General features: G+C 42.9%; 2 pseudogenes; both read left to right on the forward strand.

Moving 5' to 3' along the window:
* The window catches only part of LOC129391727 (elongator complex protein 1-like), a 542951-nt pseudogene that overhangs the window by 375430 nt on the left and 155114 nt on the right, over positions 1–12407 (forward strand).
* Positions 5922–10318, forward strand: LOC112062572 (protein Abitram-like; annotated as a pseudogene).

A 12407-nucleotide genomic window follows, 5' to 3' on the forward strand; every position in this document is an offset into this window, starting at 1 on the left:
TTGGTAGTGTATATATGTCCATGCCACTCTCTCACTTCGTCACAGCTTACTCTTCCCTCTCCCCATATCCTCAAGTCCATTCTCTAGTAGGTCTGTGTCTTTATTCCCATCTTACACCTAGGTTCTTCATGAGTTTTTTTTTTCTTAGATTCCATATATATGTGTTAACATACGGTATTTGTTTTTCTCTTTCTTTTTATTTTTAACATCGTTATTGGAGTAGAACTGTTTTACAATGGTGTGTTAGTTTGTGCTTTACAACAAAGTGAATCAGTTATACATATACATATGTTCCCATATCTCCTCCTTCTTGTGTCTCCCTCCCTCCCACCCTCCCTATCCCACCCCTCTAGGTAGTCACAAAACACCGAGCTGATCTCCCTGTGCTATGTTGCTGCTACCCATTAGCTATCTATTTTACCTTTGGTAGTGTATATATGTCCATGCCACTCTCTCACTTCGTCACAGCTTACTCTTCCCTCTCCCCATATCCTCAAGTCCATTCTCTAGTAGGTCTGTGTCTTTATTCCCATCTTACACCTAGGTTCTTCATGAGTTTTTTTTTTCTTAGATTCCATATATATGTGTTAACATACGGTTGTTTTTCTCCTTCTGACTTACTTCACTCTGTATGACAGACTCCAGGTCCATCCACCTCATTACAAATAACTCAGTTTCATTACTTTTTATGGCTGAGTAATATTCCATTGTGTATATATGCCACATCTTATGTTTTTCTCTTTCTGACTTACTTCACTCTGTATGACAGACTATAGGTCCATCCACCTTAGTACAAATATCTCAATTTCGTTTCTTTTTATGGCTGAGTAATATTCCATTGTATATATGTGGCACATATATACAAATATCTCTTAATGAAGCTTTAATGTCTCTGAGAAATTGAAACAGCTTAGTAGCGATCAATGACACTCCAATATAAGCAAAATGATTCAGGGAGCAGAAAAGTTACAATAACCAAGAAAAAAAGGGAAAAAAAAGATCTAATCTGAACCCACACAGAGATGAGTGGTAGCAACATAATCAATTGTGTAAATCTGTGGTCTACAAATTGAGGCTGTGCAACCTATTTTACGGTCTCAGTCTTTGCAAGAGGCAAGATTCTCAACTTCAGAGTTTTTGCTTCAAAAAACATTTATCATCAGTTATTCTGCAGGGAAGTTGAGAAGAACGCAATGAATGAGAAAACACTTTATATTTGCACATGAGGATGTTTTCATAACTTTACAGATTTACAAAAGAATATAAAAATCCACATATATATCCTGGCAGTTGAAGAAAATATAATTACTTTAATAACACCAACTACATTTATTTATAAACTGGCTCTATATCTTCATTAAAAATTAAAATTGAAATCAAACATAGAAATAAAGAAAAGCATTTATGGGACTCCCCTGGTGGCGCAGTGGTTAAGACTCTGCACTCCCAATGCAGGGAGCCCGGCTTCGATCCCTGGTCAGGGAGCTCGATCCCACAGGCATGCCGCAAGTAAGAGTTTGCATGTAGCAACTAAGGAGCCCGCCTGCTGCAAGTAAGGAGCCCGAGCGCCACAACTAAGACCCAGCACAACCAAATAAATATTTTTTTTAAAAAAAAGAAAAGAGAAGCATTCTTTGCTCTCAGGGAGAAAAGAAGACACTATGAAATTACAACAGTATACTGCAAAATAATGACCAACGGGAAGCATTTATGGGACTCCCCTGGTGGCGCAGTGGTTAAGACTCTGCACTCCCAATGCAGGGAGCCCGGCTTCGATCCCTGGTCAGGGAGCTCGATCCCACAGGCATGCCGCAAGTAAGAGTTTGCATGTAGCAACTAAGGAGCCCGCCTGCTGCAAGTAAGGAGCCTGAGTGCCACAACTAAGACCCAGCACAACCAAATAAATATTAAAAAAAAAAGAAAAGAGAAGCATTCTTTGCTCTCAGGGAGAAAAGAAGACACTATGAAATTACAACAGTATACTGCAAAATAATGACCAACGGGTCGAGGAGCTTGATAACCAGATATAACTACTTCACATTACTCCACTTTCCTGGCCTGATTTTCACCAGGGCAATAGAAAAGCTGAGAAAAGAGAGATCAATAGGAAATCTACTTTGGTCTGGCGAAATTAGACTTATTTTAATGTATAACCTTATCTAAGAGGAAAAAAAAAAAAGTTAACGTGCTGTATATTTATATCCAGACCCCTTTAAGGTTTATACTGTAATTGGAAGTCCCTAACTTATGTTAGGGGTGACAATTACACAGTCCACACTGGCCTTCTTGTCACCTTAATCCAAGGTGAATTCTCTCATCTTGCATTGCATACTTATGACAATGAAAGAATAAACATGAGTTAATCCTTATACTACACAGCAGATAAAATGTTAAGTGTAGTATGAGTGAGACAATGTAAAATGTGGGTTAAGAGGAAGGCAAGCCCACACATGGTGGAAGCGAGGAAGAAAATCAAGGCAAACAATGGTTTTGTAAGCTTTCAGGACATTTATATTCAAGAACTTCTAGAAATTATTTGAAATTGTATTACACCATGAAGACTTTTTATTTAGAGCTAATTCTATATAGAAAGCTTGGGTTTTTGAAAGCATATAAAAATTACATTATCTTTCATCTTTAAATAACGTAAAGATGAACACTGACATAGATATGAAAGGATGGGTAGATTTGAGATGAGAGGATGTCTGACTAGAGGGGAGTAAACACGGGGCAGAGTAGCAAGAGATGAAAACGGGACAGAAGACCAGGTGTATTTCATCCTGGTTTAGCTCATAATAATTATGCTGTTATTGTTGCCATGATCAGAGCATCAAAATGTCTCCCTGTGAACTTGGATTCTATTCACCAACCATCTGTGGAGCTCTGGGGTCCGTGAACCCCAGCATAAGAATTTGGAAGGCAAAGGCAGAAGGAGCTGAGGAGGACTTCCTTTTTCCTGTTACCTTGCTGTTTCCGTCCATATCGCCCCAGCAATGGGCCTTCATCCTTCCAGGGGCCCTTGGTCCCAGCCTCTAGCACTCCCATGACCAGCATGATAACAACCACCCCAGAGGTACCAGCACAAACCAGGCAGGTGCCCCCTCCAGGTGCCTGAAATCTAGTAACATGGAGCTCCTCCTCTCAATTCCAGAGTTATCAACACCAGCTTTACAATGCCTCTCCTCCAAGGTCAGGCCATGATAACCCCAATGGCGTCCCTTGTTTTGATCCTCAGACCTAGCTAAGTGTTGTAACTTCTTCCATCAGTTTACTTGTTTAGTTACTTAACTGCTCCCTTTTGCTTTTTGTTCCTCCAGCAGCTATTTAACCAATTCTTAGTTTTGAATTCTGTTGAACTATTATGTGGTTTCTACTTTCCTGACTGGACCCTGACTGAAAAACATATCAAACAACCTGAGTTCTCAAATCACTCAGATTCCAAAATCACAGGCCAAGTGTAATAGGGAAGAACCTTTTGTATTCTATTACAAGTTAATCACTAAAGGGATGCAACTTATAAGCTTAAATTATACATCATCACCCAACTCTCAGAACCCTGACTCCCAGGTGATGAGCATTAAGCCAAAATACGTTTGTTTAGCTCACAAGAAACATCCTGACCAGGCCCACCTGTGAATGACTGCAGGGAGGAAGAAATTCACACATACCCCTCTGGAGGCTGATGGGAACCAGGAAAAGTTTGACTTTACTCCCTCCCCTTTTAGTATAAAAGAAACCTGAATTCTACCTCAGGCAAGATGGTTCTTTGGGGGCATGAGCCCACCATCTTGGTTTGCTGGCTTTCCGAATAAAGTCCTTATTCCTTGCCCCAGCAACTCGTCTCTCGATTATTGGCCTGTCGTGTGGTGAGCAGTACGAGCTTAGACGTGGTGACACAAGGGCAGCTCATCATTCATCTCCCTCCTCCCCAACCCTTCCAGCCTCAAAATGAACTTCTCTACAATTTCACACCTATCAAGCTTATTCCCTTACCTTCTCAGGAGTGTTCTACTCTTTTTCAAGACCAGCAAAGGAGAACCCGCCAAACTCCCCCAGGACCTTGGCTTATCAGAACCCTTTCTTTTACATCTGCAATCTCCAAACTCCCCTGCCCTAAAAATGACTCATCCTTTCTCAGCCCTTAAATGTGCTAAAGATCTCTCCACACCATACATCTATTCTGGATCCTCTCTGAAATGTCTGCAACTCCTCTATTTTCTTCCCTTGCTCCTTCATCCATCCACCTCTTGGCTAATTATCATGCCCATGACCACAAGTACCAAACTGATCACTAATATGCTTAGTAGATCTAAATGTCTAGCCCTGACCCTCCCTACACTGAACACAACACACATTCTCAACCTCTTGCTGTTACCACAAGGATTTCTCAAAAGCACATCAAATGCAACCTGTTAAATGAAGTACCTGCTATTTGCCACCAAACTAGTTTCCCCTCTGGGGACGTGGCATTCCTACTTTTTCTGACCTCCAAGCTGAAACTGTGTGTCTGCTTCCCTTTTGCCCACACTTTCACAGTAAACTATTCACTGGTTACTGCCCTGCCTGTCTGTGTATGGTTTGAATCCTTTACATACTACGTAATCCTACGATCCGGTTTGTGGCCTACATCAAACACCGACTGAGCACTTGCTAAGTGCTAGTCTGGACAAGAGATGTCTGACAATCACTGCCTCCTCAGAGGTCACAGTTTAACGGGGGAGAGGGCCACATAAGATACCACGTTACATGGAAATGCACAGGGACAACATGTCCAAGGAATAGCTGCAGATGCGAGACGGGACTCGCAGCACAGTACCTGAACTTCTCTCTACTACTGTCACCTTCCTTCACGCATTTTTGCGCTTTAACTGCTGCATTACTCGGTTCGGCGGTATTGTCCTCAACTGCAAGGAATCCGGAGACTGGGTAAGTGTGCAGCTGGGGGATCAGCATGTCATTCCCCCTCCTGCCGCGCCGCGCAGAGCCCACTAAAGGACGCGGGTGCAGCAGGCGGCACGTCTGCAGAAAGAGGACTCAAGGAGGGCAGAGGTGGTGAAGCTGCACTTCACTCCCAGCCCAGCAGCAGGCAGCGGTTGGGCGCTAGAGGTTCCCCTTCATCAGGACACCCTCTGGCGGACAGGGCCTGTTTCCGTGCCCCCACCACAGCTACGTTGCTCGAACGCTCACCTACGCCGTGCTCTGGCGGCACGTCTGCAGAAAGAGGACTCAAGGAGGGCAGAGGTGGTGAAGCTGCACTTCACTCCCAGCCCAGCAGCAGGCAGCGGTTGGGCGCTAGAGGTTCCCCTTCATCAGGACACCCTCTGGCGGACAGGGCCTGTTTCCGTGCCCCCACCACAGCTACGTTGCTCGAACGCACACCTACGCCGTGCTCTGAGGACCCCCAAACAGCGGTGCGTCCGCCCAGGGCTGCGCACGGGCCTCTCCGTGTCCGATGCTTCTGTCTGAGCTCTCGCGACGCTCACTGGGTCTCCGAGCCGACGGGCCGCTCGACCCCCTCCGGTAGTGGCTGCAGCCGGGCGGAGGGGCGACTGGCGAAACACATACTCGCAAGCGAAGATACCCCGACACGCGCCGAGCAGGCGCAGGAGTGACGCCGCGAGGCCAAGAGGCCGTAGGCGGCCTGCTTCCTCGCCCCGCAAAGATTTGTGAGGAGCGGCACTGGCCGCTGCCCGCTATCCCTACATCCTACTGACTGGCCTATTGTGTTTGAGCCCCGCTTTGACGTCAGACCCCAAAGCTCAGTAAGTGGCACCGGTGGATGGAGCCTGCGGAGCAAGGGGAGCAGCGCGCGTTCGCACAGCGCGTGTCCCAGGCTACACGCCGGAAAGACACCTTCCTCCGTGGCAAGCGCGGGGAGTACAGGTCCCCAGGGGGCGGGGTTTGCAGCACCTGAGGTCGCCATGGCTACCGAGCCCGAGACCCTGTGGCCGCCTTGGCTGCGGAGCCCGCGGTGCTGTCGCTTGTGGATCCTTACTTCACTCGCTGGTACAAAGCGGGTAAGTGGAGAATGATGTCAGTCTCCTCTGGGCCCAATTTGTCTGACAGTATAGAGACTATGATGACAGATCATAAGCCACACGCGCCCTCCCCAGCGCTTCCTCCCCACGTCAGAAAGAACTGGATCTCTCTGTTCCCCTGTAGGCCAAGGGAATGGCATTTGCAAAGACATGGAAAACAGCAGGGTGCATGCTGGGTAGGGCAAGCGCAGTGCGAGTTCATGAAGGTGGGTTGCTTGCGGGAAGATGGTAGACTAAGGTGAGATCCCCGAGGGAGGCAGGAGCTGGATTGCAATCTCCATGAGTGCCTAAAGGGATTTGAGGGGCTCCGTCCTCCAAGAAGAGGCAATACATTAACTGATTTAAATGGTAGCGGTCTATACTAAGGTAGAGGCATAGGGATGGAGAGAAGAGGGTGGGTTAGAGTAGAGGCATTTAGAAAGAAGAATCTAACAGTTTTACGTAAAGGAAGTCGCTGGTATTACACATTTGCCACTTAGAAGTAGGTATCCTGTTGTACAGCTTTGTGTACCCAGCAAATATCAGTGATGAGAGCATCGTTGGGGACCCTCCTCTAACCCAACTTCCTCCCATTCATTTAGGGATAATAGGTGTACTCATGTTTTACAATATTGAAATATTTTACAATAGCATACGTTTTATTAGCCAGACTTAGTGTAACCAACCGTCCGGTTTACCCTGGATTGAGGTGTTTTCCAGAATCCATTACTTTCAGCGCTACGATCAGGACAATCCTGGGCGAACCAGGATGAGGTCGCCTCTCTAAAGTAGACCAACAAAACATGCTACTAAATTAAATAAAGAATACATTACTAATCACTTTTTTTCTAATAGAAATAATGATTGTACTCCTTTTAAAGTGAGGATAAAAAAAGGTGGAGCAAAGAGTTAATCATCATTTTAACATTGAATGAATGATTCCCTCTGGACCAGATATCTTTAAATACTTTATGGTAAGCCTTTAGGTATATCTTTTTGAGTAATGAAGGGATACCAGTGATGTATGTGTCCAGCCTTCATAATTAACTACCTCTACGAACCAAAGAAAGTACTAGACAGTGGTAGTAAATACTTACTCAACAGCCATCAGACTCGTTCATTTCTTCTAGATGTCAAAGGAAAACCCTGTGAGGACCAATGTATACTACAACACTCTAACCGGTAAGCAAATTGAGAATTTTAAAGTATCAAAAAAATTTTTCTGGCATTGTAGCCTGGTATGGTCTTGTATTGAATAAATATTCATTAAACGATGATCTTCCACTGTACTGAGATGGTATTATTTATAGTAGGAGTTTGGTTGACAAGAATGAGTCTTTCAGTGCCTACACTAAACAAATAAACTTGATTACCCAAACATCCAAATGGAGGTCCACACCCTCAGTTGGCTGCTACCTCAAATAACCAGCCTGTGCGTAACCACTGAATTGCCCAAGCCCATGGAGAGGGCTAGGGTAGAAGCACAGATGGTATCCTGTACATACTGGAATGCCTTACTTTTCTCTCTTCCTCCTCAGTGCTGTCTAAATACCTCTGGTACTCTTCCCTTTTGGGGAAGGAAATTCAGTCCCATTTTCTCCATTTTTATTACTGCATTCTTTTCTTCAGTTAAGCTACAATAGTAGCCAGAGGAAAATGGGGGGGGGGAAAGATAGGCTGACTAAACAAATGTCAGCTCAGCTATTCTTGTGCCAGTAAGAATACGGTGTTATAGGAGGAAGAATCATACCAAGCAATAATACAGGATCAATTTTTGCTCCTCGTAGAATATGTGTCATCACACTGGCAGGATCTCATCTAATTCTTCAAAGTGGAAAAGCAATTAAAAGCATTTCCTATCAAATCAGTACCAACTGTAGCAGACTTCAGAACAAAGTCTCTGGGAAATTTAAGCGGGTATGTTCCTGTATTTCTCTACTTAAATCCTCTATTATCATAATAATGATAGAGTCAGCCAGTCTCAGAACCCAGTAATGTATGCTCAGCATACTTCCCTGGCAGTTAGAGATGATTTTAAGACTACTTAAACTCTAAAGAAATTCTCAGGCCAAAAAAATGAGGTATTTCAGATGGTATATTATCTGTCATATTAGCTTCTGGGCCACCCTCCCTGTCATCTCCTGGATGAAGGATGGGGAAGCTGGGCCTTTGAAAGAACAACTCTAATACCAATATAACAAGATATTTTGTCCTTTCTAGTTGTGTTCAGCCAGTATTTCGAATTCTATAAAATTTAGGTGATCAATACTTCTTTATCATATATTTTCACATGTGAACTTAAAAGTAAAAAAAGTCCTGATGTAGTGAAAAAACAAATCATTCTGAGAAAATATACAGTATTTGCTTCATATCTTTTCCCATTCCTAAATCATTGCCAATTTAATACACATCTAGCTACACCCTCTACCTCCACGTAATGTTTAGTTACAGAAAATGTTACCTCTGCCCTCTACAGCTCTAGGCAGGATGGACATTTAATTGTTAAAGGAGGGTATCACACCAAGGACAACTCAATACCATACTAAACTATCCTGACTAAACCCCCTGCATAGGAAAGTTTCAGTTGGTGATTTAGGTCCTTCATTTACTGAGTTCATACTAAGAGTTTCTGCTAATAACCCTCGGTGTTCTGGAAGACCCTTGTTTATACTCCCCTTTGTAGTCCTGAGGCCCCTAATAACCAGCCTTATAATTATTGATTTTTCCTCACTCAAGAAGCAAGTGGACTTTAAAAAGCACGGACCATTCTTAAAAGTCTACCAATTGCAAGAAAAACAGTTAGTGCTTGTGATATTCCTGTGATACATCTTTGTCCGAAATAGTAACACTGTTGTTACTTCTGAGGAACGGAGAGGGACCTGCATATGGAACCCACTGTAGATAAGCTTTGATCACATCTCAGCACTGCCCATCATTTATTCTCCCATGGGAGGTGACAAAAAGGGGTTAAAACACTTCTTTGTGACACAGAGCCAGTGGTAGACAAACCATCTGGGAAAAGTCCCCAGCCCCTCCTCCCAAAAGTGGGGAGTCACACTGACTAGTATTTTGAAATGAAATACCCAGAGGCAGAGGAGTGAAGTGCATGCAGTAACACCTGAATGCTGTCTAATAATGTTTTGAGTGGGAAAGAGGCCAAAAAGAACAGCACCTTGACCTCAGATATTCACTGCAGTAAAAATTCCTGGGAAAAAAGAGCAACACATCAGACATGCTTGCATCCATTTCCCATGAGCCTCCTTGTATTGGCTTGGCCAAAAAGTTCGTTCAGGTTTTTCACGTTAGGAAAAACCTGCACGATGTTTTTGGCTGACTCAGTAGATATTTGTCAGAACCTCCCCAGATATATCCATACAGTGGAGTACATGAAAGTATAACCGTGCCACAACATTCAAACAGACATATGTCAAAATGTAGTATTTGCTAGCGATTCTCTATAATGTTGAATTTTATATTACTGCTTATTGGTAAGATTTTCCTACCCTTTTGAAATCTTTACACTTGGCTATGTGCAGCTTTCTCATGTACAGTTAAATATAAAGTGTAATAAGTTAAGATAAAATATATTCTTAATATGTAACTAAACTACCTATTATCACATTTGTCTTAGTCTGCTTTTTCCCCTAGAGCCTAGGGTCGTGCCTAGCCCATAGAGGCATTTAGTATATAAATATTCGAATAAATGAATGGTTTTTCTGTACTTAAGTCATTTTTATTTAAAACACTAATTCCAGGAATATATCCTATTGTAACTCTGAGGGCTGCCTCACAAAGAAAAGTGAAATTGTACGTCAATTAATTTTTTCTTCCCTTTTATTATCAGGGGGCACAGTTTCTAACAGAACTTGCACCTCTGTGTAAGATTTACTGCTCTGATGGAGAAGAATACACCATGTCTAGGTGAGTTATTTTTTAACCACAATTTTTGGGAAACAAAGAAGGTAATATTTTTCTTCAAAACAATTTTTTCTTTAAATAGCTCTGTTAGAGGACAGTTGATGGAAGTGAATGAAAGCTTTCTCCATAAGCCATCTATTCTTCAAGAGAAGGTAAAAGGGTCTGGGGAAGTAAGATCCCATCCACATACTTTTTATCTTATTTTTTACCGTTTGACCATATTAAGTATTCTATTTCCCTTCTATCCATCCACTGAAGGGTACACTGCAGTTGTGTTGCCCAAGTTTGAAGAAAGTAAAAGCATAACAGAAGGGTTACTGACACAAAAACAGTATGATGAAGTCGTGGTGAAACACATCAATGCCACAACAGCTACCTCATGAGGATTAAGATTGAGTAAAAACAACAGGGCATTCTTATCCTTACCTGGCTTATGAGTCAGTGCACTAAGGAAGAACCAGAGGCGCTGAAGTGTCCTTCACTTCACACAGGGCTATCTGCAGGGAGGCCTGATCTTAAAACTTGACCTAATTTTCCTTCTTTGTCTTGCATAACAAGCCTTGATTCCAGTTTGTCTTCGACCTCCCAGGTCTGCCTGCCCATGTACTCACTCTGTTCTTCTTTTGCTTTCTAACAACTGGCATGTAAGAGGCGTTTTTCTGATTAAAAACCAACAAAAAAAGCACTTTGAGGAAAATTTGAAAAGACAGAAAAGTAAAAATAATTTACCCATCATCCTGTAACCTGTTAGTAAATACTAGGTTTTGATGTAATTCTGTTTGAATATTGTGTCATGGTTATTGTTTTTCCTTCCATTTTCCATCACTTTGAAGTTGAAAAACAACAACTGGCCTTTCTTACCAAGTCTGCTTCAGTGTGACATTACGCAAACGTCTGGTCCCACCCCTTTTGCCCCAACTACCCCCTCAGGTTGCCGTGAAGAGGCAGGGTGTAGAGTGTACCTTCTCTAAGTCTATGGGTTGTCCTTCAACTCTGAACAATGTAACACTGCAACACTGGCTTCTTAATGAGGGACACGTGAAAAGGCTTTGAAAGGGGCTTTGCTAACATGGAAGTATCAATATTATAATGCGGTATGAAGTAACATGTGCGTTTGGGGTCACTCATTCTCACACTCTAGTTACAGGGTAACCAGCGAAGAAGTTCCCGAGAAGTTCCTGGAATTCAAAGGCACAGATGCTTTTGAACAAAACAAAAGCTTTCACATCATTTAAACAATAAACAAAAAAGTATGAATTCATGGTTTATGATTGTATACTTGTTTACATTAAATTTCAAATAAAAGGACTTCTTTTGAAATTGTTATTTTTCCTTAAGGGCTGCAACATTTACACACATATAAACATTTCTCTGGTTCTTTTTCTTTTTTGCGGTACGGGGGCCTCTCACTGTTGTGGCCTCTCCCGTTGTGGAGCACAGGCTCCGGACGCACAAGCTCCGGACGCGCAGGCTCAGCGGCCCTGGCTCACGGGCCTAGCCGCTCCACTGCATGTGGGATCTTCCTGGACCGGGGCACGAACCCACGTCCCCTGCATCGGCAGTCAGACGCTCAACCACTGCCCCAGCAGGGAAGCCCAACTTTTCTGTTTAACCATTATCCTTGAGTTTAAATTCTTTTAGTTCTCCATCATCTTTCGCTGTTCAAGTCAAAAGTTATCCCTTCCCCACCCCTACTTGCATTTAAATAAGAGAATATTCTCATTTGAGGTATGTAAAATATTTTGTAAATAAAATGTTTAAATTATCTTTGACTCACAAGGAAACTTCTTTTAACCCTAACTCTCCTCCCCTAAGTATACCCACTAGACATGATACAGGTAGTAACTATAGAAACATCTACTCTGATAGTTCTGTGAGCTGAAAGTTAAGCACAAACCAGCAAATCCCCATTTCAGGTAGCACAAATCGCTCCCAAAGGTGTCATAAAACAAAAATACTAAAGATAGTGAAATAATTATATATCTATTTTACATATAACATTACCTCATCCATGACCCTGTTTTTGGGTGGGGGAGGGACATGCATCACAACAGATTTCCTGTGCTCTGTGAAACCCTTACTAGAGAACAGACGTGTGCTCCTGGCATGGATGATCTGTGACAGAGGGGACAACAGAGGCCCAGTCATACTCAGTGGACAGAGGGACTGAAGAAGAGTCCACTGGTTTAAGGAAAACCCTGCATCACCCAGACTTCTGTGTCTCTTCTGAGGCAAATCAGTGTCCCAGATGATAAGCTGAAAGTTAAAAATCATAGGAAGTTAGGGTCAAATGTGCCAAAGGTGAGCATATGTTCAAAATAGCTTCTTTGGATTAAATTGTCATGAAGGCAGTAAGGATACTTGGTTTGCCTTTTAAAGAACACTATTCATGGCAATGTCCCATTTAAAATCACACTGCAATTAGAAATAGAGCAACTACCATGGCATTTATAGTTGTCAGAAAGCTTCACA

This window comes from Physeter macrocephalus, chromosome 21 (genome assembly GCF_002837175.3).
Source record: "Physeter macrocephalus isolate SW-GA chromosome 21, ASM283717v5, whole genome shotgun sequence".
NCBI classification, from domain to species: Eukaryota; Metazoa; Chordata; class Mammalia; order Artiodactyla; family Physeteridae; genus Physeter; species Physeter macrocephalus.